The 27,151-nt window shown below is 35.2% G+C and overlaps 2 long non-coding RNA genes and 1 pseudogene across 2 annotated transcripts; all 3 read right to left on the reverse strand.

The window, feature by feature from the left end:
• LOC144228369 (uncharacterized) lies at positions 1-7,032 on the reverse strand. Its single transcript, XR_013334174.1, has 3 exons — positions 6,942-7,032; positions 644-726; positions 1-432 (listed from the first exon to the last, which is right to left on the reverse strand). It is a non-coding gene; the product is annotated as an uncharacterized LOC144228369 (long non-coding RNA).
• An 11,109-nt stretch (positions 7,033-18,141) lies between these two features.
• Positions 18,142-25,689, reverse strand: LOC144228371 (uncharacterized). Its single transcript, XR_013334175.1, has 2 exons — positions 24,875-25,689; positions 18,142-18,617 (listed from the first exon to the last, which is right to left on the reverse strand). It is a non-coding gene; the product is annotated as an uncharacterized LOC144228371 (long non-coding RNA).
• LOC144228370 (peptidyl-prolyl cis-trans isomerase NIMA-interacting 4 pseudogene) lies at positions 18,627-20,412 on the reverse strand (annotated as a pseudogene).
• Positions 25,690-27,151: the final 1,462 nt, after the last annotated feature.

Raw genomic sequence — 27,151 nt, forward strand, 5'->3', positions numbered from 1 at the left:
GCTGTATTGAAGGTTACAGAATATAGAAGTTCTGAATTGCATTGAAGCTTTCATAAGCCAGTGGTTATAATGAACAACAGAGACTCCACAAAACCATTCACTCACAAGAGGAAAAATGGCACTGATTGGATTAGAAGTGGAAAGACTAATACATTTTTGTCCTTAAGGATTAGAAGAAAAATGATTCTCTCAATCCTGCAAGTGAGCACAACAAGCAATCCGAAAGCATTATTTGTGTGAGGCGGTTTGTAGAATCTGTTTCATTTGTCACTAAAAGTAGTGGTTGAGGTTCAGGAGCGTTTGAGTTATGGTTCAGCCTCAGGGGCAATGGTCACATATTCAGAGCAACACCCCAGGTTTAAAGGTGATTCACATCCTGAGAAACACTCAGCATCATCTTCTACCCCAAACTATCAATCCTTAAATTGCATCCTATTTTTAAGAGGACATAAGGTTAGATCACTTAGAAAGTTTTAAAAGAATTATATATACAATGTGTTTTTGAATATATATAGAAATATATACTTATGTAAAAAACGTATACCTATATGTGAACATTTTTTCATATGACAGCTGTTAAAGTTTTTGGTGAGTGATTAAATGATAACTATATCAGTAGGATATTACATTTATGCATACTTACTTGTTAACTTTGAACTCGAGACTTGACGGCATGTAAAAGCTGTTTCATTTCTAGGTAAATGGTATCAGGAGCTGTTTGGCAGACTGTAAGAAGGAAAAAAAATATCTCCCTCCTAATCACAGAAGTTAGGAGGTTGCTGAAGCACAGCAAAAACTAGAAAAGGAAAATTTATATAGTTAGAAAAAAAGTCTCAGCAATTTGTGCATGAAATCTCCCACTATGGTTACAAGGTTACTGCATATAGGGGTGCCTCGGTGGCTCAGTCAGTTAAGCGTTCTACTTTGGCTCAGGTCATGATCTCCCGGTTTGTGGGTTCAAGCCCTGCATTGGGCTCAGAGCCTGGAGTCTGTTTTGGATTCTGTGTCTCCCTCTCTCTCTGACCCTCCCCTACTCACGGTGTCTCTCTCTCTCTCTCTCTCTCAAAAATAAATAAAACATTAAAAAAAAAAAGGTTACTGCTTATAGAAACACAAGTTTCAGGATACTTACCATAAGATTTCAAAATAATTAAAAAATAATTAGATGATTCTTTGGTTACCCTTGTAGCACCAGTATCTAATATAGAAAGAGGACTGCATCAACCTTCAAATGGATAATGTCTCCTTATATCATAGATCATTAAAATGACTTCAAAAATTTTTATATATTTTCTTCTTCTTAATTTTTTAATGTTTATTTATTTTTGAGAGAGAGAGAGAGAATGAAAGAGGGAGAGGGGCAAAGGGAGAGGCAGATAGAATCCAAAGCAGATTTCAGGCTCTGAGCTGTCAGCACAGAACCTGGTTTGGGGCTTGAACTCATAAACCGTGAGATCATGACCTGAGCCGAAGTCAGTGCTTAACCGACTAAGCTACCCAGACGCCCCTAAATATTTCCAAATAAAATAGTTTTGCTTATATAAACAGTAAACCAAGTGAAGAAAACTACTGTCAAGAAGCAAATCTATGCCAGCCTATTTACATGTGTCAAACACTGCTCAAGACTATGTTCTATGATTAGGCTTATAGCTACTGTGCTGTGCTTGGAAGAATTCTAAGATGATCCTGCTGCCCTCCCCTATTATACAAGCCTTTGCAAAATTCACTTCCCTCGAGTTGTGGACAAGACCTGTCAATATGACAGAATATTCACTTCTTTGATTAGGATATGTTATATGGCAAAGATGATAAGATAGTGCTTAGTGTTTCCCTACAACAACTGATTTTCCAATTCTCTAACATCAACTGGGTGTGTTAGAATTCAAATCAATTCTGGCATTGAATACTTAGAATTAGCTCAATAAGGGATCCATCACACAAGATTGCCCAACTGCATAGCCAGCTTCGAGTGGGGTCCCCAGGTGACCTATACTTCTGTCCAGCTGACTACAGTCAGGGATTCCCATAAACCCACATTATGTTCCATAATTTGTTAGAGTAACTCACAGAACTCAGAAAAGCACCATATTTATGGATACAGTTTTATTATAAAGGGTAAAATTAACAGAAAGATAAATAGGGACATCGAGTCAGGTCCACAGGGTCTTGTGCACAGGAGCTTCTGGCTTCCATACCAGTGGAGTCAACGTACATAATCATCCTGCAAGTACCATCCCAAAAGCTTCCCCAAATCTTGTCATTCTGACTTTTTTTAAAAATAAAATTTCTTTACGTAGCAATAATTGCATTGATCACTGACTCAATCTGCAATCATTCTCCCTTCCCCAGGGATTGGGGAGTGTAACTGAAAGCTCTAACTCTCTAATCATGTAGTGAATATTTTTGGGAATCAAACCCCATTCTGAAGCTATCTAACCCCCTTCCCCACCACACACACGCGTGCGCATGCACACACACACACACACACACACACAAAATTGAATCATCTTATTAACATAAAAAAGAAACTTCTATCACTCAGGAAATCCTGAGGATTTTAGGAGCTCTGTATCAGAAACCAGGGAAAACCAATATATATTATGTATATTATGCTACAGAGAGCCCCCCTTTAATAATTATGTTTCTTATATGAGAATCTCTTAGGAGACTGAAATAAGAGATTCTCCAGCTGGCCTTGAAATGGTGTGTGAGTTCTAGGAGCTGACAGCCAGTAAGAAAGCAGGGACCTTAGTCCTGTAACTCCAAGAAAGTGAATTAAGCTAACAGCGAATGGACTTAGAAGAGATTTCTGGGCCTTCTTGGTATCAGAGCCTTGGTTTAATACCCTTGATTTTACCCTAACTGAGACCCTGAGCATAAAACTTAAGTAACCCCTGCCCAGAATCCTGACCTTAGGAAACTAAAATTAGATTTATGCTCTTTTAAGCCACTCTATATGATATTTTTTTATATAGCACTAGAAAACTAATTTACCTCTCCTCATGGAATTCATATTTTATTGGGAGAGGCAGATAACAAATACCTGAGCAAGAGCTAATAATGCAATTTTAGGCAAAAAGTGCTTCAAAGGACAGTATAGGTTGGGTGTAAGAAGGGTATAGTGTCTCAGGGGAAAGAGGCCACCAGGAGATCATTGCAAGAAGCCTCAAGGTCCTGCAGTGGAAGTAAACTCATTAAGCTGCAGGGAAAGCCATAGGGGCACAGAGCAGAACAAAATGAAGTGAAGAAAATTTGGTGGTGGGGGAGGAGTCTGGACATGGAGGAAGGGAATAGATAATAAAAACTCAGGACAAGCTTTATTTTTCCTGTTTTAGAATTCCTTCAACTGTTTAAGTAATCTCTTCTAAAGAGTTTTTAAAGTATTGATCGCTTGGGAGAATTTTGATAGCCTGTTTAATATTTTCAAACTCTACCAATATATTTATTTTTCTAACTATCCTTCAATCAGTGTTGATGATGTCTTTTATTTTGACACACAGTGGTCTGTTTAATAGCTATACCCAACTTTACATACAACTGTAAAGAAGACTCTGATATGTATATACATAAGAAGTCAATGACAATGGGTCACATTTTGTTTACCTGAGTGAAGTTTGGAATCAGCAATGGTTCTGTGTTTCTGATTTCTCACGCATTAGATCATTGGGATTTATTCTGTTTTTGTTATTATTTATTTAGCAATTTTATTCACATAAAACCTAGGATTATGTAGCTGAGGTACAGGTGTGCAAGGGCATCTGGCTCTAGGGTCCCAGACTCCGTTGACCACTGGCTGCTGACACATCCAAAGGCAGAAAGGCAGGTGGTGGTGAAACAAGAAAGGAACTTATCTCCATGAGGCAAACACTGAGAAGATAGCAGATTAGTGTCTCAAAACCTTCTCTAAAACTAAATATACTTCTAGACTTATGTAAGGAAAATTTGGGACAAAGGTCAGTGGGTACATACAGATGGACAGTAAAGGTCAGGTTGATCATTCTCTTGGGCTCAATCACTGAGGCCTTGCAGGCTCAGGATAGTCCCTATTGCTTAAGGGTGTAGTTTCCCTTCTCATTCTGGAATGCTTTGCCTTCAGAGTGTTCTCCTGAACGAAGGGACAAGCTAGAAAAGAGAATCCAACTGAAAAGTCTGAGGTCAAAATGGAAGCAGAACCCAAGTTTGCTTTCAATTTCATTAACGGTTATCATTTGATTATAATAATCTTTAGTGACAGCTGGTTTGCACCAGCTCATGCAAGTCCATTGTGAGCATTACTTCCCAACTCAGTGTTCAGTTAAGTCATGTTGATAGCCTAAATTTGTCTTGGGTGAAAATAGTTATACCATCAAATCAGTAAATATATTATTTTATTCCTCAGAGATCCAGTTGTTAAACTTTACCAGCATACCAGCAATCCAATATATTAGTGACACGCTGATTAATAGAAATTTTAACAAGAATTTCTCTGTAAATTACCAGCTTATTTTTTCTTTTTATTACTCACAAAATACTTTTTAAGAAAAATAACTTTGTTCCAATTGCAATTTATGCATGTGAAGTTATTTATATGTATATCTTTGTTGGTCACAATGTCATAAAATTTAATTTGTATGTATAAGTAGTTAATTAAACAATAGTTTATTCTGAATTAAAATTAATATAAATTTATCGTATTCAATTATATTTACTAATTAGAAAATTCTTCTCTTCACGCCGTCTTCCTAGTCCCCAAATCAATTATCATTCAGGGACATAGTAGAGCTTTCACCTTGTAGGTAATTGGTGATGGAAAATAAAAAGTCTACAATGTCCTAAAATTTTTCTGTCATATTAACTGCAAAGGAAAATATGCCTAGTTCCACAGCTAAACACAAGAGAAACATAGAGAAATATATATATGTATATACATATACATATATATGTATGTATTTAAAGCCTTAAAAACACAAAAATAAACCTTACATTTGTATCTCAGTGAAATACAATAAAAAAATAGTAATATGATGATAGTTATTTCTGTACTTTATATAAACTATATATAGAGAGTATCAGCCTAAAATAAAAAATATAAAACTATGATACATGATGTGGGTATATCTAAGTACTATCTTGTTTATAGTAGTTTATTTTCCTCCTCAAATAACTGCAGATTTTGTCCATTTATATGTTTTCACTTCAAAAACTTTTATATCCAATTCTTTCCAGAAATTTATATTTTGGAGGCTTGCACCAATTTCTGCCCAGGAAAACAACGAAAAGAATCAGATTGTAACTTTTATTTTTCAGTGGACTCTGTCATCAGGGGCCTTGTTTTTTTCCCCTGCCTATCCCAACTTCTATTACTTCTGATATAAAAGAAAACTATTCAATCCCTTTGGAATAAGCAGTGCAAAACAGCTGGCTAGCATTAAATGGACATAATCAAATCATAAGTCATTTTATACACACTCCATTCCTTTTCTCTGACTCTTAAAATACATTTGGTTATTTACTGTCCAGAAGATAAAACATTTTGTCAATTTTTTGGATAGTCATGAAAATCTCTATAATAATGTCACTGATTCTTGCATATATTCCAAATAAGTGTTACTAATTAGTTGCAATATATGAACGTTATTCACTCTTTTATGGACCAAATTAAATATTCTGTGGAATTTTTTTCTTTTCATTTAAAAAATATTTTACCATTTCATTTTCCAAGTGGAGGATATTCTTAGGACAATGCTAGTAATAATTTTTCTTTCCTATATTATGTGTAAGGGAGAAAAAAAGCAAAATGCGTTATTTGTGAGGACTATTCTAAACATGATGTTTCATGTTTTGTCTTTAGGGTAAAAACAGAATAATGTGATGAGAGAAACCATAAATTCAAGATTATATAATTAGGAAATTCATGTACATTTTTACTTAGTGTTCATTGAAACATATAGACAATAAAAATACAAACTAAGGGACGCCTGGGTGGCTTAGTCGGTTAAGCGTCCGACTTTCGCTTAGGTCATGATCTCGCGGTTTGTGGGTTCGAGCCCCGCGTCGGGCTCTGTGCTGACTGCCAGTTCAGAGCCTGGAGCCTATTTCAGAGTCTGTGTCTCCCTCTCTCTCTGACCCTCCCCTTCTCACGCTGTCTCTCTCTCTCTCTCCTAGAAATAAAAAAAAAAAAAATACAAACTAAAATTAAAACACTTAATATGATAAGATTCATAGATGAGTTTAAAAGCAATGTATTTTTTCCAGGTACATCTGTAATCTTTGATATTAGTTGTTAATAACTGAGTAATTTCAGGACTAAACTTTAAGGTAGGTAATGTTGTGAGGAATAATCTTAAGAATTCCCTGAGTTTGCACTGATGAGCTAATAAGGCATAAAAAAATAGAAAGCCACAGGATGAATGCGAACAAGATTAGGTAAACAGCAAAGGCCCCCAGTATAGGACAAAGGTATACGAATAGGAAATCTCTGGAAGTATTCATCCAAGAAGAGGTAAACAAAATTAGGTATTCAGGGCAGAAGCAACCCTGTCCACCCCCACCCTCACTCCTAACTAGTACAATAGCAGAAAGTTGCTTTCAAAGGAAGGAAGGCCCAAAATAGGAAAACAGGTAAACAGGGCTATAGACATCAGCGGGGTGAAGTTGCCTAGAGAGGAGCTAATTAGCAAAAGATAGGTGCCTTGTTGACCCTGAAGTAGCATGCTCTGCCTTTTTGTCCACTAGTCAAGTTTAGGTAAACAGAAGTGAGGGTCTCACATCTGCTGTAAATAACTATCTGCCTTGCACCAGGACTTTGGTTTGTATTGACAAACCCCTAACACTGCATTTCCTCAAAACTCCCTTTCCCTCATACCCATGAGTTAATGTTCATGATTTCATTGTCTCTTTTTGCATGTCCATCACCCTTGTAAGCCTTCTGATCCTAATAAAAACAGAGCAAGAACCCTTACCCTACTCGGGGGCTCTTGTCTCCTCCGGGACATTAGCCATCTCTCGTATGTTAATCCTGCATCCGCCCTCTTGCTGGACAAGAGATATCTCCAGACCCAGAGTCTAGGACATAATATTATAATTTATCATTAATCATAGAGCAAAACTGAAAATGAAAAAGGGTGCTTAAATAAAAAATAAGGATACTTTTGCCATATTGATTAATGGAAAGTGGTTTTAACTTTTTAGTTCCTAGATCATTTGGAACTTTATCCCTGACCTTCATTTTGTCAAAATTATTTCCTTATATTGTTTTCCATTTTTATTTCTGTATGATTTAGATCATCTGAGGATTATTTTTGGTGAATTCTGTATTATAGTGGATTACATAAATTTTAGGTACAATGACTAATTGCTACCAAAACACTTACTCAAATGTACATACTTTGCACAATATTATAAAATGTTTCTTTAAACCTTATATCCACAGGTGATAAGCTCCAAAGTAATCTTAAAAATGAAAAGCAAAGCTGGAAGCATCATAATTCCAGACTTTAAGTTACATTGTAAACCTGTTAGTGATCAAGGCAATATGATACTGGCACAGGAATAGACACATAGATCAATGAAACAGAATAGAAAACTCAGAAATGAACCCACAACTAGATGGTCAACCAATCTTCAACAAAGTAGGAACAAATATCAAATGAGAAAAAGACAGTCTCTTTAACAAATGGTGTTAGCAAAATTGGACAGCAACATGCAAAAGAATGAAGTTGAATCACTTTCTTACACCATTTAGTAAAATAAATTCAAAATGAATTCAAGACCCAAGTGTGAGACCTCCAACCATAAATATCCCAGAGTAGGTTACAGGCAGTAACCTCTTTGACATTGGTTGTAGCAACTTTTTTCTAGGTACGTCTCCTGAGGCAAGGGAAATAAAAGCAAAACTAAACTATTGACACTTCATCAAAATAAAAAGCTTCTGCACAGTGAAGGAAACAATCAACAAAACTAAAAGGCAACCTACGGAATGGGAGAAGATATTTGCAAATGACATATCTGATAAAGGGTTAGTATAAAAAATAAAAGACTTATAAAACTCAACATTCAAATAATGAATAGTCAAGTTAAAAAATGTGCAGAAGACATGAATAGACATTTTTCTAAAGAAGACCTATGAATGATATGGATATTCAGACACATAAAAAGATGTTCAACATCACTGATCATCAGGGAAATACAAATTAAAGCTACAATGAAATACCACCTCATACCTGTCAGAATAGCTAAAATCAAAAACACAAGAAACAACAGTGGAAAAAAAAGGAACATTTTTGCACTGTTGGTGGGAATGCTAACTGATGCAGCCTCTCTGGAAAACAGTGTAGAGATTCTTCAATAAGTTAAAAAAAGAACTACCCTATGATCCAGAAAATGCATTGCTAGGTATTTACCCAAAGAATATAAAAATACTAATTTGAAGGAATACCTGCATTCCAATGTTTATAGCAGCATTATCTATAATAGGCCAATTATGGAAAGAGCCCAGATACCCATCAACTGATGAATGGATAAAGAAGATATTGCAATTATATGGTTGGAGCTAGAGAGTATCATGTTAAACGCAATCAGTCAGAGAAAGACAAATACCATATATTTACATTTATATGTGGAATTTAAGAAACAAAACAAATGAACAAAGGGTAAAAAAAGAGAGAGAGAGGCAAACTAAGAAAGAGTCTCATAAGTATAGTTATCAGAGAGGAGCAGGGTAGGCAGGTGTGTAAAATAGGTGATGGGAAATAAGAAGTACACTTGTGATGAGCACCAGATGTTGTACGAAGTGTCAATTTACTATACCGTACACCTGAAACTAGTAGTACACTGTATGCTAACTGACTGGAATTTAAATTAAAACTTTAATAACTAACTATAAAAAAACCCCAAAAACAAGAGGCTTCACCAAATGGAGGCAGGAATGCAGATGCTTGGGCTCCCAACAGAAATATGCAGATAGCAAGGCTGACAGAGGGGGCTGAGCGCTTGACTGAAACTTTCTCCAGGAACAGTGCATTAGCTGTACATCGAGTCTGGTGTGGGGGAATAGCTCTGCCTTGGGGGAACTTCCTGGGAAAGCCTTTGTTTGAAGCAATCAGACTCGAAGTAACCGCTTGAGCTAAAATCGACCTGTTGGGAAAGCCTTTGTAAGTGGCTGGGGTCAGACCTGAAAAATCACACATGAGATTTTTTTTTCTGATAAGAATTTTCTTTTTATTTCTTTAAATTTTTATTTATTTTGAGAAACAGAGAGAGCAAAGGAGGGGCAGAGAGAGATCGGAGGAGAGAGAGAATCCAGGATGTCAGCACAGAGTCTGACTGATGCGGGGCTCAGACCCAAGAATCCTGAGATCATGACTTGAGCCGAAACCAAGATTCAGGCGCTTAACTGACTGAGCCACCCAAGTGTCCTCTGGAACCAAATTTCAAAATGAGAATATTTTAAAAAATACAATATTTTAGCTATCAAATTCAATAACTGTGTGTACACATACACACATCTTATTGTGTGACTATATACAAACAATTTTTATATATAAAAGAGAGAAACAAAAGACCACATTAGTTTTAGACTAAGTTATTAAATGCTACTTTTGTTGAATGCTAGGTAAGACTACTGAAAAATATAAATATCACATCCACAAACTTATGTGAATGATAACTTTTATATGTGTAGATATATGTGGCTGTTCATTTTCATTAGCAATGAATGATACAACTCAAAATAGTTTGCAAGACACATTTTAGTAATTGCCTTCAGCATTTGTGTCTCATTTTGGGGAAAATCCCTTTCTCAGTGATAGCCAACTTAACTGATTTTTTGATATTCAGAAAAAAAAGTATTGGGGCCCCTGTGTGGGTAAGTGTCCAACTTTGGCTCAGGTCATGATCTCACGGTTTGTGGGTTCAAGCCCCGCATCGGGCTCTGTGCTGACAGTTCAGAGCCTGGAGCCTGCTTCGGATTCTGTGTCTCCCTCTCTCTTTGCCCCTCCCCCTCTCATGCTCTGTCTTTGTCTCTCAAAAATAAATAAACATTTAAAAATTTTTAAAAAAAGAAAAAGTATTATAAGGCAATTATAATCTGGGTTACTGGATCATTTATGACCGGTTTTCAAATTTCATCCTACCTCAGATCCTTTCTTCAAAAATGTTTAAAAAAAATGAGTGAATGTTTTAAATAGTGCTTTTTTTCCAGCATGAGGGACTACTTAAAAATTCAAAATTCCTTTAAAATATAAATATTGGCCTAGTTTTTAAAAGCATATTTATATTCATCCAAACTGCACTACAGTAAATGCATTACACAGTATATCCTAATACATTGCAAAGTAGGAGAGGTACTGATGCTTCAAAAATGCAGTTTTCAATCAACTTGAGAATCCAGTTAGATTTTGTATCAAACTAGCTCTATGGATTTAAGTCATCTACCTGTCTTCTTTTTGCTAGTAACCTGTGATTAAGAAGAGCCAAATATAAGTTAGATAATTATTGGGATGCCCGGGTGGCTCAGTAAGTTAAGCATCCGACTTCGGCTCAGGTCATGATCCATGGCCCATGGGTTCGAGCCCTGCTTCGGGCTCTGTGCTGACAGCTCAGAGCCTGGGTCCTGCTTTGGATTCTGAGTCTCCCTCTTTCTCTGCCCCTCCCCAGCTTGTGCTCTGCCTCTTTCTGTCTCAGAAACAAATAAATGTTAAAAAATTTAAAGAAAAATAAATGTTAGATAATTAGAATTAGGGGTAGAGTTTATGACCACAGGACTGTGTAATTAAATAGACTAATAGTACCTTTTCATGTTATTTTTTAATAGAGATGAAAGGCCTATACCCTATAATACATAAAGTGCACACATGCACAAATACATATGTATTACTTGATTCCAAACATAAATGTGTGTATTTATCTTTTATGGATAATTTAGATTATATTTAAATAGCTGAAGAGTTAAAAATAATAAACCAGAATATGTTTCCTATTACATATGCATGTGAGATAGTCCTCACAACATTTCTTTTATAATTTTTATTGAGGCAAAATTCTCATAACATAAAATTATCCATTAACTATTTTATTTATTTTATTTTATTTTATTTTATTTTATTTATTTTTTAAGTTTATTTATTTTGAGAAAGAGCGAGTACAAGGCAGGTAGGAGCAGAGAGAGGGGGAGTGAGAGAATTCTAAGCAGGCTCTGTACTGTCAGCACAGAGCCTGATGCAGGGCTTGAACTTGCAAACTGGAACCATGAGATCATTACCTGAGCCAACACCAAGAGTCAGACGTTTAACCAACTGAGCCGCTCAGGTGCTTCATTAACCATTTTAAAGTATCGCATATCATGGCATTTAGTACATTCACCATATTATATAACCATCACCTCTACCTAGTTGTGAAACACTCTCATCATCCCTAAAAGAAACAAAGGAGTCATTACTCAGTTCTCCTCCCCTAAGCTCCTGGAAACCATTTGTCTACCCTACGTTTCTGGGGATTTAGTTCTTCTGAAAGTTTCGCATAAATGGGATCCTACAATATGTGACACCCCGTGGCGTCTTTCTTTAGGCATGTTTTCAAGGCTCCTCTTCATTGTAGCCTAGCAGCACTTCGTTTCTTTGACAGCTGAATAATATTTAATTGAATGGGTTTACCGCCATTGTTTATCCACTCATCCGTTGATGGACATGTGATGTGATATCACCTCTTGCTATTGTGATTACTGCTGCTATGAAAATTTATATAAAACTACTTGTTTGAGCATCTGTTGCCTATTATTTTAGGTGTACATGTAGGAGTGGAATTATAGGGCTGGATAGTAATTCTATGTTTAACTCTTAAAGGGACTGCCAAGCGGCTTTCCACAGTGACTGCGCAATTTTACATCCCAACCAGCAAAGTAGAGTGTTCTAGTTTTTCACAACTATGCCAACACTAGTTATTGTGTTTTTTAAAATGTTTTATTTATTTTGAGAGAGAGGTAGAGAGAGCAGGGAAGGTGCAGAGAAAAGGAGAGAGAGAGAGACAGAGAGACAGAGAGAGTCAGAGAGAATCCCAAGCAAGCTCTAGGCTGTCAGCATGGAACCTGATGTGGGAGCAAGATCACAAAGAGCAAGATCACAACTCGAGCTGAAACCAAGCTTCGGAGGCTTAACTGAATGAGCCACTAGGCGCCCATACACTAGTTATTTTCTGGTTTTTATTCATACTTTCCTAATGAAAATGACTAATCATATTGAACATCTTTTCTTGTGGTTCTTGGCTATTGGTAAATCTTCTTTGGAAAAATCTATACTAGCCATTTTTTAAAATTGGATCACTTGCCTTTTTGTTGTTGATTTGTCAGAATTCTTTATATATTTTAGATATTAGACCCTTATCAGATATAGGATTTACAAGTATTTTCTCCCATTCTTTAGATTGTGTTTTTCATATTCTTGATAATATCCTTTAATATATAAAAGTTTAAAAATTTTGATGAATTCCAATTCATCTAATATTTCCCTTTGTTGCTGTGTACTTAATGTTATATCTAAAGCTAAATATAAGTAAATAAATATGAACTCTCATGTCCTCCATTCCCATGGCCACCCTTAGAGTCGTGTTCATACAATGTGATAATTATGTACATGTTACTCAATCTGGGTCAATGAGTGCCTTCCATGGGACTCGATTTGAGCTTGAGTATGTCAGACATTCTCAGTGATAGTGCCAGAGGTATACAATATAAAATTATTATCTTGTTGGTAACCATATATCCTGCCCCATGGAGAAATGTTATAGCTGGTGAGAATCACACTAATATGAGAAGAGAATGAAAGACAAGTGCCTGAGATACAGTTTTGATTATTAAAGCCTTGGGCTACAGTGGTCCCTGAGTCCATCTCTGTCCCTCAGATTTTTTTCAATAAAAATGTTTATTACTAAGGAAAATTCCTAAAGAAATTCTTAATCCTTTATTTTTTAAGCTAAGTAAATTTCAGGTTTCTTTCTACACATGCAAATGAGTCTAACTAATACAAGCTAATTTGAGCTACACAGAGCATTAAAATGGAAAGTGATGCTTAATCAACTAAATTACCACAGCATTGATTTTATTTATCCTGTAAGTTAAATAATTAGAATCACTTCCTTGTCTCCTCAAGGAGTGCCACTCCCTCATCACTCTGAATTTTGCTTGTTCAATATCATCTTTTTTTCCCCTTAAATTCAACTTCTGCTTCTGAATTTGCTCTGAAGTTATATCTTAACCCTTAAGAATCACTCATCCCAAATATTCATAGGTTCTCTCCTCTTTTCCTTAATTACTTAAACATAGCCTATATTTTCCATTATATAAACATGCACATTGTCTTAATCAATGTTAGTTTTCAATAGATAGTAACTTATTAAAATTAGCTTAAGAAAGCAAGAATTTATGTATCAAAAGAACAGGAAAATGTTACTGGCATCCAAAGCCAAGACACATAGTCAAATAACATAAAAGAATCAGAAGCAGAGATTACACCAATTTTTCACACAAAGTCATGATTCTTTCCCATTCCCCACCTTTCTATGGACCTTCACTATTGTGCTTTTCTCTGCATTATAGTGAGACTTGCTCCCTTGCAGATTCTCTGATGGTCAAAATCTATCTCAGTTATCCGTAACAGTATAATAGTACCTCAAAATTTGGATGCTTAAAACTACACACTTTTATCATCTCAGTTTCCATGAGTCATTAATCCAGACATGGCTTAACTGACTCTTCTGTTTCAGGTCTCTCACCAAGGGGCAATCAAGGTGTGGATGGAGGTGGGGAATGGATCTGAAAGCCCAAATGGGGAGTAAACAACTCCTGAATTCACCCATGTGTCTATTGGCAAGATTTATTTCTTTAAGAAGTATTAGACTGAAGGCATGAGTTGCTTCTTGGCTGCCGGACAGCGGCCACCTTCAGTTCCTGCTCATATGAGCATCTTGTTTCAACAGGCGACATGCTTCAATGAAATCAGTAAAAACAGTCTGTTAACACAATCTTCTTTTTTTCTAAACATGGAAGTGACACCCTGTCATTTTTGTCGTATTCTATTAGTTAGAAGCAAGTACCTAGGTTCAGCCCACATTAAAAGGGAGTAGTAATTATGCAAAGGAATGAATACCAGGAGAAAGGAATCACTGTACTATCTCAGAAGACTATCTCCACAGTATTGTTACTGTTGTGTATACATTTCAAGTTAATGTGTGTTCATCATATCAACTGATATTTACTGAGTCCCTACACTATCCCAAATAATGTATTAAGGCTTAGGGGATCAAGAGTGAATTTTACATATATATTCTCTAACCCTCTTTAAAAAAATAAAACACTTCGGAAACCTAAAAATAAGCTCTTTGCTTCTTATGTTGTTCCTGCAGATAAATGATTATTGTCTGAAATCCGGATCACTGGCCCTATGCTTTCTTTCCTAAAGAGGTTTCTTATTCGTATTGCCTAAAAACTGATCTCCCAAAGTGATGGTGGTAGGTTTTCTCACAAACCACAAAACCTGGTGGCAGAATTGAGGAACAGCGAAATAGTATTGCAAAGTGTTAAAGAAACTAGTTTCACTGTTGCTCCCACGAAATTTGCTTCCCTGTGCTCCTTCAAAGACCTCTAAGTTTCTCTCTCCTTCAGGAATATTCCTCTTGGTTAATATTCACTGTAATCTTGAAGCCTAGTTATATGTGCAATACTACCCTTTTTTTAATAAAAAATACAATTATTTACTCAGAGAAATACAGGGTTAGTGCTTGCCTTCATGTATTTCTTGTCTGGAAATAACACTTCCAAAGAGAGGGACGATGAAAAAAATTCAAATAAGATCTATACATAAATACTAAAGAAACTCACATAGGAATATGCAGGATCAATGGTAGCTTCTTTAGGAAAATGGTAATAAATAGAGACCTAAAGATTCTTTGGAGAATCCAGAGAGAAAATATCAAGGGAAGGAAATGAAAAAGTGTTCTTTACAAGTTAAACAGTATGTTCAAAACCCTGGAAGCAAAACTTACAATGACATGAAAGATCTATGTTGCTGAAGCATGGTGTAAAGGCAGGAACTGATGGTAAGGAGATTGACCGGCTGGGCTTATAAGGGCCCTTTATGCTCTAGTAAGAAGTATAGATCTTTTTGTAGGTAACTTTGAATGGTATTAAACAGAAAAGCCACATGTATCATTTTTTTTTTGTTTTAAGAAGATTAATCTCTTATAGCATAGCTTTTATAGCATAGCATGATTTATGTCATGCTTTCTCAAAACTATACATCATCTCGCTTGAACTCGATCTGTATGTTGCTTAACCTATTATCATGTGCAGAGAGTTTTTAAACGTGTTTTCAAACACTTTCCTTCAACCACGTCCAGTGTCACTGCATTGCATTCTAAATTCTACAACTTATATTTACAGAGGCAATTAAAAGTATGGAAAACATTACTGTACTTAACATGTGCTTGTGTTCAGCTATCTTACATGGAGTTTAACTTCTGCAGCAAATGTGTGATTTGGCTTAGAGATTTCTCTGTTCCATTACTGAAACACATAAAAAATCTACTCTTAAAATATGACTTGCCATCATTTTATGGATGAAATGGAATGAGTTGATCTCAGTATCCCTGTTTTAAGTGCTCTCATCATAAGCAAGCAATGTGATTGAAGTAATTGACTCCCTAGAGATGACTACCTTGCAATGAGTTATTTAGTCTACTCCCACAAAACTCGGATAGTGTCTTATTAACAGACAAAGTGCAGAACATACTTCAGAGCTATACAGTTGTTACATCTAATCTTAAATTGTAGGAAGCACTCTGTATTTAGCTTGAAATAAAGGATGTTTTGTTTTTGTTTCTAAAAAAAGCCTTGAACCTTGAAATTCTAGGATCAATCAGATTTACATACTTACTGTTCTGAAATAAATAAACTTATTTCAGGAAAACTAAATATAACTTTTTTTTACTGTTTTATTTATTTCTGAAAGAGAGAGAGAGAGACAGCATGAGCAGGGGAGAGTCAGAGAGAGAGGGAGGCACAGAATCAGAAGCAGGCTCCAGACTCTGAGCTAGCTGTCAGCACAGAGCCCGATGTGGGGCTCGAACCCATGAATCCTGAGATAATGACCTGAGCTGAAGTTGGACGTTAAGCTGACTGAGCCACCCAGGCACCCCTAAATATATCTTTGATTAGCTTTTTATATTATTTTCTGACAAGTAGCTATCATTAACCATTAAAGTGTATGACTTATGAGAATACTACTAGTATTTTATAAGCTTCATTCTGAGCTTATTTGAATGACCAATATCCTAAAAATGGTCCTCAGAGAAACATGAATCTCCTCCCTCCCTCTTATTAACTTTTTTTAAAAAATGAAGCATAGTTGACACACAATGTAACATTAGTTTCAGGTATACAACACAGTAATTGGACAAGTCTGTATGTAATGTTTTCACCATAAGTGTAGCTACCATCTATCATCATCATTTTATTATAATATCACTGAATATATTCCCTATGCTGTGCCTTTTATCTCCACAACTTATTTATTCCATAACTGGACCTCTGTATCTCTATTCTTTCTTAACTATTTCACCCACCCTCCTTATTAATTTTTTAATATAATTATTCTTAACAGTTTTTCTTTCTGTTAGTGGGACTGCTGAAAATATGCCTGACCTATAAAGTAAACAGTGGCATGAGGACTGAGTTTAAAGGACCCTCAACTGACTTTCAGTTTTCATGCCTATTAATTATTATTTTTAAGCCTATTTATTTATTTATTTTGAAAGGTGGCGAAAGACAGACAGAAAGGGAGAGAGAGAATCCCAAGCAGGCTCCAGGCTGTCAGTGGAGCCCAATGCAGAATCACCCCCATAAACCAGGAGATCGTGGCCAGAGCTGAAATCCAGAGTTGGGTGCTCAACTGACTGAACCACCCAGGTGTCCTGATGCCTATTAATTATTTTGATAGGATTTCAATATTACATCACTTCATATTAAATAAAATCTTTAGTAAAAGTCACGATTCAACTTGATTGTGATTAAAATTAGTCATATTACTTGAACTGCTTGCAATTAAAATTGACTCCAGGGCCTTGGGATAAAAACAAAACAAAACAAAACAAAACAAAGCAAAACAAAACATCAGCTTGTATCAGCTACTCTTTTACAAGTTTCTTTACCTTTTCTGTCTCTTCTCATAAAGTCATAAATGTTTTTTTCATATCATATGTGTTCAGTTAGTATTTAAGGACAGTGACAAAGGAGAATGGCTGATGATACCAATAGAAATGGGTGGGCCCATGATGTTAATAATAATGATACAAGTAGCTATTAAAATCTTCAGAGATTTTAATGCTTTGAAAACTACAGTTTAATCCTGGGGTTATATATAACACATCATAACCTATTTCCTTTTCATGAAGCAAATCTGTCACTCAGTTTTCATTAACAGTGAAAGGGGAACCCTCTGCACTGTTAGGAATGCAAATGGGTGCAGCAATTCTGGGGAATAGTATTGAGGTGCCTCAAAAAGTTAAAAATAGAACTACCCTATGACACAGCAATTGAACTATTAGGTATTTACACAAATGATATAAAAATACAGATGTGAAGGGGTACAAGTACTTCTTGATGTTTACAGCAGCATTATCGAGCATAATCAACAATGGTCAAACTATGGAGAGAGACCAAATGTCCACTGACTAATGGATGGAGAAAAATGTATTATACATACAATAGAATATTACTCAGCCATCAAAAACAATAAACTCTTGTCATTTGCAGCAATGTGGATGGTGCTAGAGTGCATTATGCTAAGCAAAATAAGTCAGTCAGAGAAAGACATATGCCCTATTATTTCACTCATACGTAGAATTTAAAAAACAAAACAGATGAACATATGGCAGGAGGAGATGGAAACACCTGTAGGAGACTCTTAGGGATTAGAGAACAACAGGGTTGATGGAGGGAGGTGGATGGGAGATAAGTTAGCTGGGTGATGGGTATTAAGGAAGGTACTTGTTATGATGGACATCAGGTGCTGGATGTAAGTGATGTTATTCCTGAAACTAATATTGTACTGCATGTTAACTAACCAGAATTTACATAAAATTTTGAAAAGGAAAAAAAAAGAATGATGGTAGGGATAAATTGTAAACTCTCCCATTTTATTACAAATGTTTCTTTAAAGAAATGACATTTTTCTAGGGTCCAAGGATAGCTTTTACTATTCAAGCCAGGGTATGTGCCAAAAGAAAGCGAAGTCTGTTAAGCCCCTAGGTTTATGTAATTTAAGCAGAAGTTCCCTTTAAATGCAACAGACCTACTTTATCTTCTTATTTTTTTAATATTTTATTTTATTTCTGAGAGAGAGAGAAACAGCGTGAGCAGGGGAGGGTCAGAGAGAGAGACACACAGAATCCCCAGCAGGCTCCAGGCTCCAGGCTCTGAGCTGGCAGTCAAAACACAGCCCGACGCGGGGTTGAACCCACAAACCATGAGATCATGACCTGATCCGAAGTTGGATGCTTAACTGACTGAGCCACCCAGGCGCCCCTATTTTATCTTCTTAGAGCCACGCATAAAGAGAGCATCCATGCTGTTGCTTATGATAACTGCATCGCTGGAAGTGAAGCACAAGAGTATGTAAGGCTTGTGGATAGTGGAGAAGACAGACAAACAAACCAAAAAATGAAACCCAGCCCAAATACTTGTCAAACTTTAAAGAAGAAAACTTTCTGTCAGTAGGTCTCAGTACTTTTATACATTTAAAGAAAAAAAAAAGAGGATCTTTTGGTCATCATTCAAATCCATTTCTTTTGAACTATAAAAGTAGTTTTACTTTGGCTTCCATATGTCTTGGCTAAAAAAGATTCTATACATATGCTGTTTTTAAATAATGTTAAGGTTTATAACCTCTTAGATTTTTCAGAGAGGTCAAGTTCATTAATTATGTTAATTTTCTCTGTTATTACACATTTCTCCCAGTTTCTTTTTGTTTCTTATTTTAATTCTTACATATTTGCTTTTTTATACATTGGGAAATTGTATTTGAATTGAATGTTAATTGTATTTCTTTTTTTATTCTCTGTTTTTTTTTTTTGTTTTAACATATTCAAGATAAAAAGGATGAGTAATAAAATTCCATGTGACATTGAAGGCTTTCATCAAACTCTGTTAAATTATATTCTCTCTATTAGCCTCAAAAAGCAATCATAATCATGTTAAATTATGAGGTTATATTATCCTTATGCATATCTTTGTTATTTTATAATTACACATTATTGTTAAATGGTACATAACACCAATGTGTGCATTTTATTTTATTATTTTTTTAAGTTAATTTATTTTGAGAGAGAGAGCACACACAAGTAGGGGAGGGGCAGAGAGAGAGGGAGACAGAAAATCTCAAGCAGGCTCCATGATGTCAACACAGAGCCCAACATGGAGCTTGATCCTACCAACTGTGAGATCATGACTTGAGCTGAAATCAACAATCTTATGCCCAACCGGCTGAGCCACCCAGATGTCCCACCACTGTGTACTTTTGTTTTGTTTTATTTTATTTTATTATTTTATTTTTCTCAGTCTTCAGTACAATTTTGTTTTCTTCCTTCAACCATAATAACATGATATACAAATTTTGTCTTAACTGGAGGGTCTGTAAACACAGGCTTATCTAGCGCATTACAAACAATGCAAATACTGCTTCTTGAAATGGTCCCACAATGGTTCCTCCAATCCAAGTCACCCCCTTGCCTGGCTTTATCTTCACTATACCATGCAACCACTTCACTGAATCTCATTCCAGACTTTAACTTTTCCATGGCTTTCATGATTTTCCCATATTTTCCACACAGAATGTGTCTGACCTTTACTGCATTGCCACCACGTTTGTGACCCTGAGTCTATTTGTCAGAACTATCACTGCTGCTGATTGCTCCCCCTTACCCCTCTTTCCCTGAACTGATTTTTCCCTTAGGCGACATCTTCAAAACTTGCAGCTCAGGTCTCAACGGCTTTGATTGTCATACCTACATTTTAAACTACCAGTTTATATGGCATTGTATACATCATTTTGAAATTTACATTTTCATTTACATTGTTTTATGCTTCTCCAGCCTTAATTTATTTATCCATTCTCTTATGTAAACATATATTTGTTTTCCATCATAATTATGTAAAATGTTGAAATTATTGTTAGTGATGTTACTTTGTGATATATGCAAGTGGTTTTCAAGGCACATTTCTAGGATTGCCCTTACTTTGTTGTCAAGTGAGTTATACATTAAAAAGTATGTCTGTATCAACTTATCTGTACTTTGAAGTGTATTTTTATTGGAATATTGTTCAGAGATTATCCAGGAATCTAGATACCGAAACATATTCTCCTTAATGTTTGATGACAAATGTTCATGGATTTGTCTCTGATCACAGATTTTTATATTCTAGTAGTTCAACAGGAAGTTTAAGTAATATTCTCAGTTTGTTTTCTCTGAATCATGAAAGATTATTTTTATTTCTTTTAATATTTTCTATAACAGTTTTGTTTTAATTTAGGCTATTGTTATTATTTTCTGTTTTTTTTTTTCTGGGAAGATAGACATTATTGCACTCAAACAAAAGTTTTCTTAAAGAAACATTTTTGTAAGGTGCCTGGGTGGCTCAGTTGGTTGAGCATCCAACTTTGGCTTAGGTCATGATCTCACGATTCATGAGTTCAAGCTTTCCATTGGGGACTCAAAGCCTGAGGCATGCTTTAGATTTTGTGTGTGTGTGTGTCTCTGTCTGCTCTTCCTCACTCATGCTCTCTCTCTCTCAAAATAAACAAACAAACAAACAAACAAACATTAAAAATATTTTTGGTTCTTTGGCTCTTTAAGTGTATTATGCTACATGAAATAAGTCAGATGGACAAAGACAACTACTGTATAATTTCACTCATATATGGAATCTAAAAATACAAAACAAAGGAACAAAATAAAATTCAATACAAAAACAAACTCACTGATGCAGAGAACATATTGATGATTACCACAGGGGAAGGGGGTTAGGGAGTGGACAAAATAGATGAAGGGCTAATTTTATGGTGATGAATGGCCACTAGACTTTTGGTGGTGATCACTCTTCAATGTATCCAGATATTGTATATTAAATTATAATGTTGTATACTTCAAGCATATGTAATGCTATATACAATTTTACCTCAATTGAAAAATAATACTTCTGTTCTTTTAGTAGATTTTTTAGAGAGTAAGTTTTCTTACTCTTCTAGAATTTCTTTGTTATGGTATAATTTTTCACATTATCCATTTAAAATGAATAAATTTGCAGGACGCCTCAAATGGCATGTCTGTGGTTCAGTTGGTTAAGTGTCCCACTTCAGCTCAGGTCATGATCTCATGGCTTGTGAGTTCAAGTCCCATGCAGTGCTCTGTGATGATGGCTGGGAGACTGCCTCAAACTCTTTCTCTGTCCCTCCCCTGCTCTCTCTCTCTCTGTCTCAAAAATAAAAACAAACCATTAAAATATTAAACAAATGTCTAATTATTGAAAATGTATTATATATGTATATGCCTCTCTTTGCTCTGCTACTTAATTGCTGTTCAGTAGTCATTCTCTGCTATTGTTTTCATTAACTTGCTATATTAATCATTTAAGATTCTCACTAGTTTTAGCAGCAAGTTAACTTACATCTGAATATTGGAAACAATGACCTATTTAAACATCTACAACTCTCCAAATTGTATTCCAAAGCATTGTGTGAGCTACTCTCTATGTTGCACTGACAGAACAACTTCAAGAAGAAGCACTTCCATCATGGAGGATAAAGATTTTTCTGATGAGTCATATCCCTAAGATTTTCTTAATAAGAATTACATTGGGGAAAGATGCATTAGTTACCTTATTCTCCAACATGTTTCTGTTTGTTCATCTATCTATTTATTTTTTAATGTTTATTTTTGAGAGAGAGAGACAGAGCATGAGCAGGGAAGGAGCAGTGAGGGAGGGAGACACAGAATCGGAAGCAGGCTCCTGGCTCTGAGCTGTCAGCACAGAGCCCAACATAGGGCTAGAACTCAGAAACTGTGAGGTCATGACCTGCCGAAGTTGGATGCTTAATCCACTGAGCTACCAAGCACCCCTGTTACTGTTTAATGAGTGAAAATGTACATGCCAACAATATTTCTCAATATAATGCTAGTTGTATCTTAATTAATGATAGATTTTCAATGTTGAGCCAACATATTTCTTGGCAGTGTTAGTTTCGTTTTGAGAATTTTGCCATCTTCGGTATCATAATGAATATTTGATTATGGATCAGGGAACACTGTCAATGAGTCTATGGGTTTTTTATGTCATTTTATATAATGTCATTTTATAATCATTTGCCACCATAAAAATATACTTACTATCAAAACAGATAATGTTTGAGTACATATTAGACAAAAATGTATCTATAAATCAATAAAAGTCACAATTTCAGGGAAAAGGATAGATTTAAACTTGAAGTTTCATTTATGTTTTTGTAGAATGAAAAAATATTATTATAACAAAATATATGCAAGAGCTGAATATAAAGTTTTGACTGTGAGAAATCAATATTATTAGCTGGGAATCTGCACAAAAGTATTATTATCAGGTGATGATGGCATATTTTCAAGGGTACTGCTTAAAAACTTTTGATTAGTAATTCTTCAGAAGATTTTGCCATGACCATCATATAGGGCTCCTCAACACAATTAACCAGGTCCACTGATTTAATTCTGTTGTAGGAGTATTCCCATATTTTGAAAGGGAAATGATCCTATCCTATGTGTATATTTCCTCCCTTCTGACTCCCTCATGACATTATTTCTTCTAGTTTGGATTCTACAAATAATGTATGGGGATAAATTCTATATTATCATGGTTGTAACTGAAATTAGACTTTATGCCTTGTGAAGACAATTGCCTTTGCCGGAAGCATCATTACATATATCGGTCTACCATGCAGGTTCATCCAGAAGAATGGGAAAGTTGTCCCCCTCCTCATGTAGAATCATAAAGATTCAACTCTCTTGAGTATAAAAACACCCTACACCGAATTGTTCTCTGAAATTAATTTATTTACCCATTATAATTTTCTGGCTTGAGAAAATAATGCAGTGCTTTAATTTACTTCCTGAAGAGAAAGGACCATAAATTACGTACTGAATTTTGTGAAGGGATAGTGTCACCTCTCAGACTTAATTATGTTAATAAAATATAAAATCTGGAATTTACATAAAATAAAAAAAATGTTTTTTTTAACAAAATAAGCTTATTTCTATACCAGCAATGATAGATTTAAACTATCATTAGCTCCATGGAAAATATTTAGAAGCATTGGGGCTTCTTAACATACTTTATAAATATCTATCCCAAAGATATCAAGAAATAGAAATGTTTGTCATTTTATTTTGTGATATTTTGAACCATATGTTAAAATTCTGATTGGTTGCATTAACTTCATTGCTTACAGTCATTTTAAAATAAAAGTTCAAGCGAATTTTACTGACGCCTTGGGCATGTATTCAAATTAGAGCAAAGTAAATAAAAATCAGTTTTGTCTACTGGGAAATGTTATGTTGTGTCCTGAAAGACAGAGAAAGACAATATGGTTGGAAAGATCTCCTGGGGAAGTTGTATATCTTCTGAGATCATAGTAGTAAGCTTGCTTGGGAATAGAGAGGTTTCTATTTTCAACTGCAGGTGACTTTGTACAGAATAATAGTAAAAAATACATTCTCTCAAGAACTAGAAATATTCTGTGTATTTATTTTATTTATTTTTAGATGTTTGTTAATTTATTTATTTAGTTATTTATTTATTTATTTATTTAGAGAGTGGGCAAGAGTCAGGGCGAGAGAGAAGGAGAGAAAAAGAGAATCCCAAGTAGGCCCTCCACTGTCAGTATGGAGCCCAACATGGAGCCTGAACTCACACACTGAGATCATGATGTGAGTCAAAACCAAGAGTCAGGCACTTAACCAACTGTGCCACCCAGGTGTCCTTCTATTTTATTTTAAATATAATTGTTCTCTAGCTTTAAGAGATTTTCAAATTACACCTGAATGGGAGTTTGGCATCTGAATTCTCTGAAAACTGATGTCTGATAATCCTGTTGACTGAGTTAAAGGAGTACCTTAGATTTTATCTTCTGTTTCTGTAAATTTCAATCATGATGCCGTAATACAACAAAATCTTTTTTTCCCCCTTTTTTCACTCATACAAAATCCACTGAGGGTATGGAACATCTCTAGGCAACTATCTTGTACAGGGAAACTTAGAAATCAAATTTAGAATGGTTGTATCATGCCATAGGTACATAATCAGATGCAGACTTTCACTGACAGCCTGCATGCATGAACACACATGCACATCCACACATGCTAGAGAACCTCATGTCAACAATTTAATTCTTCAAACTGGAAGTCATACACATGTGGTTTGCACTCACATTTATGTGTTTACAGCTAACTACCTGACCCCTGCGTACACAGGAAGTATGTATGTAAAACTTCCTTATCCCCAGGAGAAGAGAAGAACTGAATGTAGATGAGCTTTAGTGTGCCTGCTACGGTGGGCATGCTGGGTAATCAGGCACATGGTTAAATATAAAGGCCAGAAACTCATTTCCAGTTAAGATAATACTCATCTAAGAGTATAACTTTGAGATTCTAAAACATGGGCTTTAATGTGTATATCACGGTATAATTGTAAGAAGTTCAAGTAGTAAAACACTGAAGAACTGATGTTATTCCCTTTCTACAAATAAGAAATATTAACGTTAGAGTGAATGTATAAATTTATGATGTTCATGTACTAATAATTTTTCTTACTGGGATTTGTACCCACCTCAGTTTGGTTCCAAAGTCAATGGTTTTCCCATGATGCTGTAGTTTCTCAAGAGGGAGAGAGTTGACACAATGTCCTTCATGTTACTAATGAGGAAATTGAAGACAAAAGTCATTAAATGAGATGTCCCGGGACTTACTATTAGGTAGTAGAGAGTCAGAAGGAGAATACAGGTTTTCTGAAACACTGTCCTGAGGATAAAAACAAAGAGGGTATATAATTAGTTTATTGACACAGAGCTTTTGAGGAAATCAGTATTCCAAACATAGGATGTGTTGATTAGGAGTCACAAATAAACCTTACCGCCACAAATGTAGACATTTGCAAGGCCACAAATGTAGATGTTTGCAAGAGCTAAAAGGAAAAATGAGGGTTTGACCTGTAACTTCCTGAGAACGTGTGAGTCAGGGCATGGGAGGTGCCTTGTTTTCAGACAGATCGATCCTGAGCGTGCTAACCCCAAAGTAAAAGAATAGTAGAGGAAACTATCAAACAGTTGAGAAAATTGCATGAGTGAGGAATTAGAGATAATGAGGCCCCAGAGAATACAGGAAAGAGTGAGAATAATAACATCCATGGAGATTTTAATACTCACTATTTTTTTGTAAATTTATTGGAGGTAACAATTAGCAATATCATATATTCTTCAATGAAAAGTATTTACATTATGGGTAATAGGTTGCCCATACTTTTACTATTGGTTTCAGTGATTCACAACAAGGAGGTGAGGAACTCAAAACTATAATAATAATATACCATATTTATCTTGTTGACACAAGTATATAATTTGTTTTGTTTGTTTAATTGGTTTGTTTACTTTCAAGATGAATATGAATGCCGGAATTTAAAAAGTAAAGTAAATAATATGAACAATTTTGGACCCAAGCTTATCAACAAAAACTGCAGTCTATATAAGAAATAAAATGCTAATTTATTCTTGTGTTGGCATTTATTAGTTAAGTGAATTGACTTAAAAAATACACTTTCCCACATGAATTTCATCATATAATTGAGCTAGAACACTAACATTTGGCCAATTTTTCAGTCTATGAGACCTGTATCTGGGAATCTTTGCCTAGAAAAAAGTCACGCTGATAATGACCAAAAAGAACACAGTTTCTATATTTCAGTGAATGTTTGGTATTATGATAGAACCAGAACAGATACAGCTACTACTTTACCATGAAAAGTCTGTGACAAATTTGTTCTGAGTATTCACTTTATCTGGATTATTGAGCAATAAAAATGAAGTTTAAAAGTAACATTTAGTGACAGTGAACATTTAAACAGAGGGGTATGGTGAGTTTTTTTAATCTCATTTGGCTGTCATAAAATTACATGTGCCACAAAAAGCTGGGATTGACTTCTGAATTTCAGAAATAAGTCAACTGAATGGTCCAGTGGAAGAGCAAAAATTATAATAAAAAAGGTATTGATATCCAAGTGTAGGCATGATCCAATACAATGTATCAAATCTTACCTTACTATGTTGACTCAAAAAATAATCTCATTCTGTACATGCTTAATTTCCTATTAAGAATTACAAAGGGACTAATTTTAGGGTCACCTGGGTGGCTCAGTAAGTTAAGCGTCCGACTTCAGTTCAGGTCATGATGTCACAGTTGGTGAATTTAATTCCTGCATCGGCTCTGTGCTGACAGATTGGAGCCTGGAGCCTCCTTCAGATTCTGTGTCTCTCTCTCTCTGCCTCTCCCCTGCTTATGTGCTGTCTCTTTCTCTATCTTTTAAAAATAAGTAAACATTAAAAAGTTTAAAAAATTAATAAAGGATACTTAATAAGATACAGTTGTTCATAATAATAATATGCAATATAAATATTGATTATATTTATATATAATTAATACAGCATATTTTTCTTTCCAAAATATTTTCACATGTTTTTATTGACTTATCTATGCTATGTGAAGATATAAATCATTTGTAATCTACCTCCCTGTTACTGAGGTTTTGGTGATCCTCTATTTGCCTAAATTCTTTTGGCACATGGGTTCTCCTTTTCTCATAAGTTTCTTTCTCTTTTGATATCCTCACCATTCTGCATTTGTACCTTTGCTCTAGCTAATTCCTTCTTTTTAGTAATTAAGCCTTTTTTTCCTTGTTTATTCCCTTTAATCCCATTTTAAAAACTGAGCTTCCTGTCCTCATGATGAGCGAGCATAAACTATAGAGCTAGCTGTCAAATCACGATGCTGTACATTTGAAACTAATGTACGTTGGGTAGCAACTCTAATTCAGTTTTTAAAATCTTTAAAATCC

The sequence above is a fragment of the Crocuta crocuta genome, unplaced genomic scaffold, assembly GCF_008692635.1.
Source record: "Crocuta crocuta isolate KB4526 unplaced genomic scaffold, BGI_CrCroc_1.0 scaffold369, whole genome shotgun sequence".
In the NCBI taxonomy this organism is placed as follows: domain Eukaryota; kingdom Metazoa; phylum Chordata; class Mammalia; order Carnivora; family Hyaenidae; genus Crocuta; species Crocuta crocuta.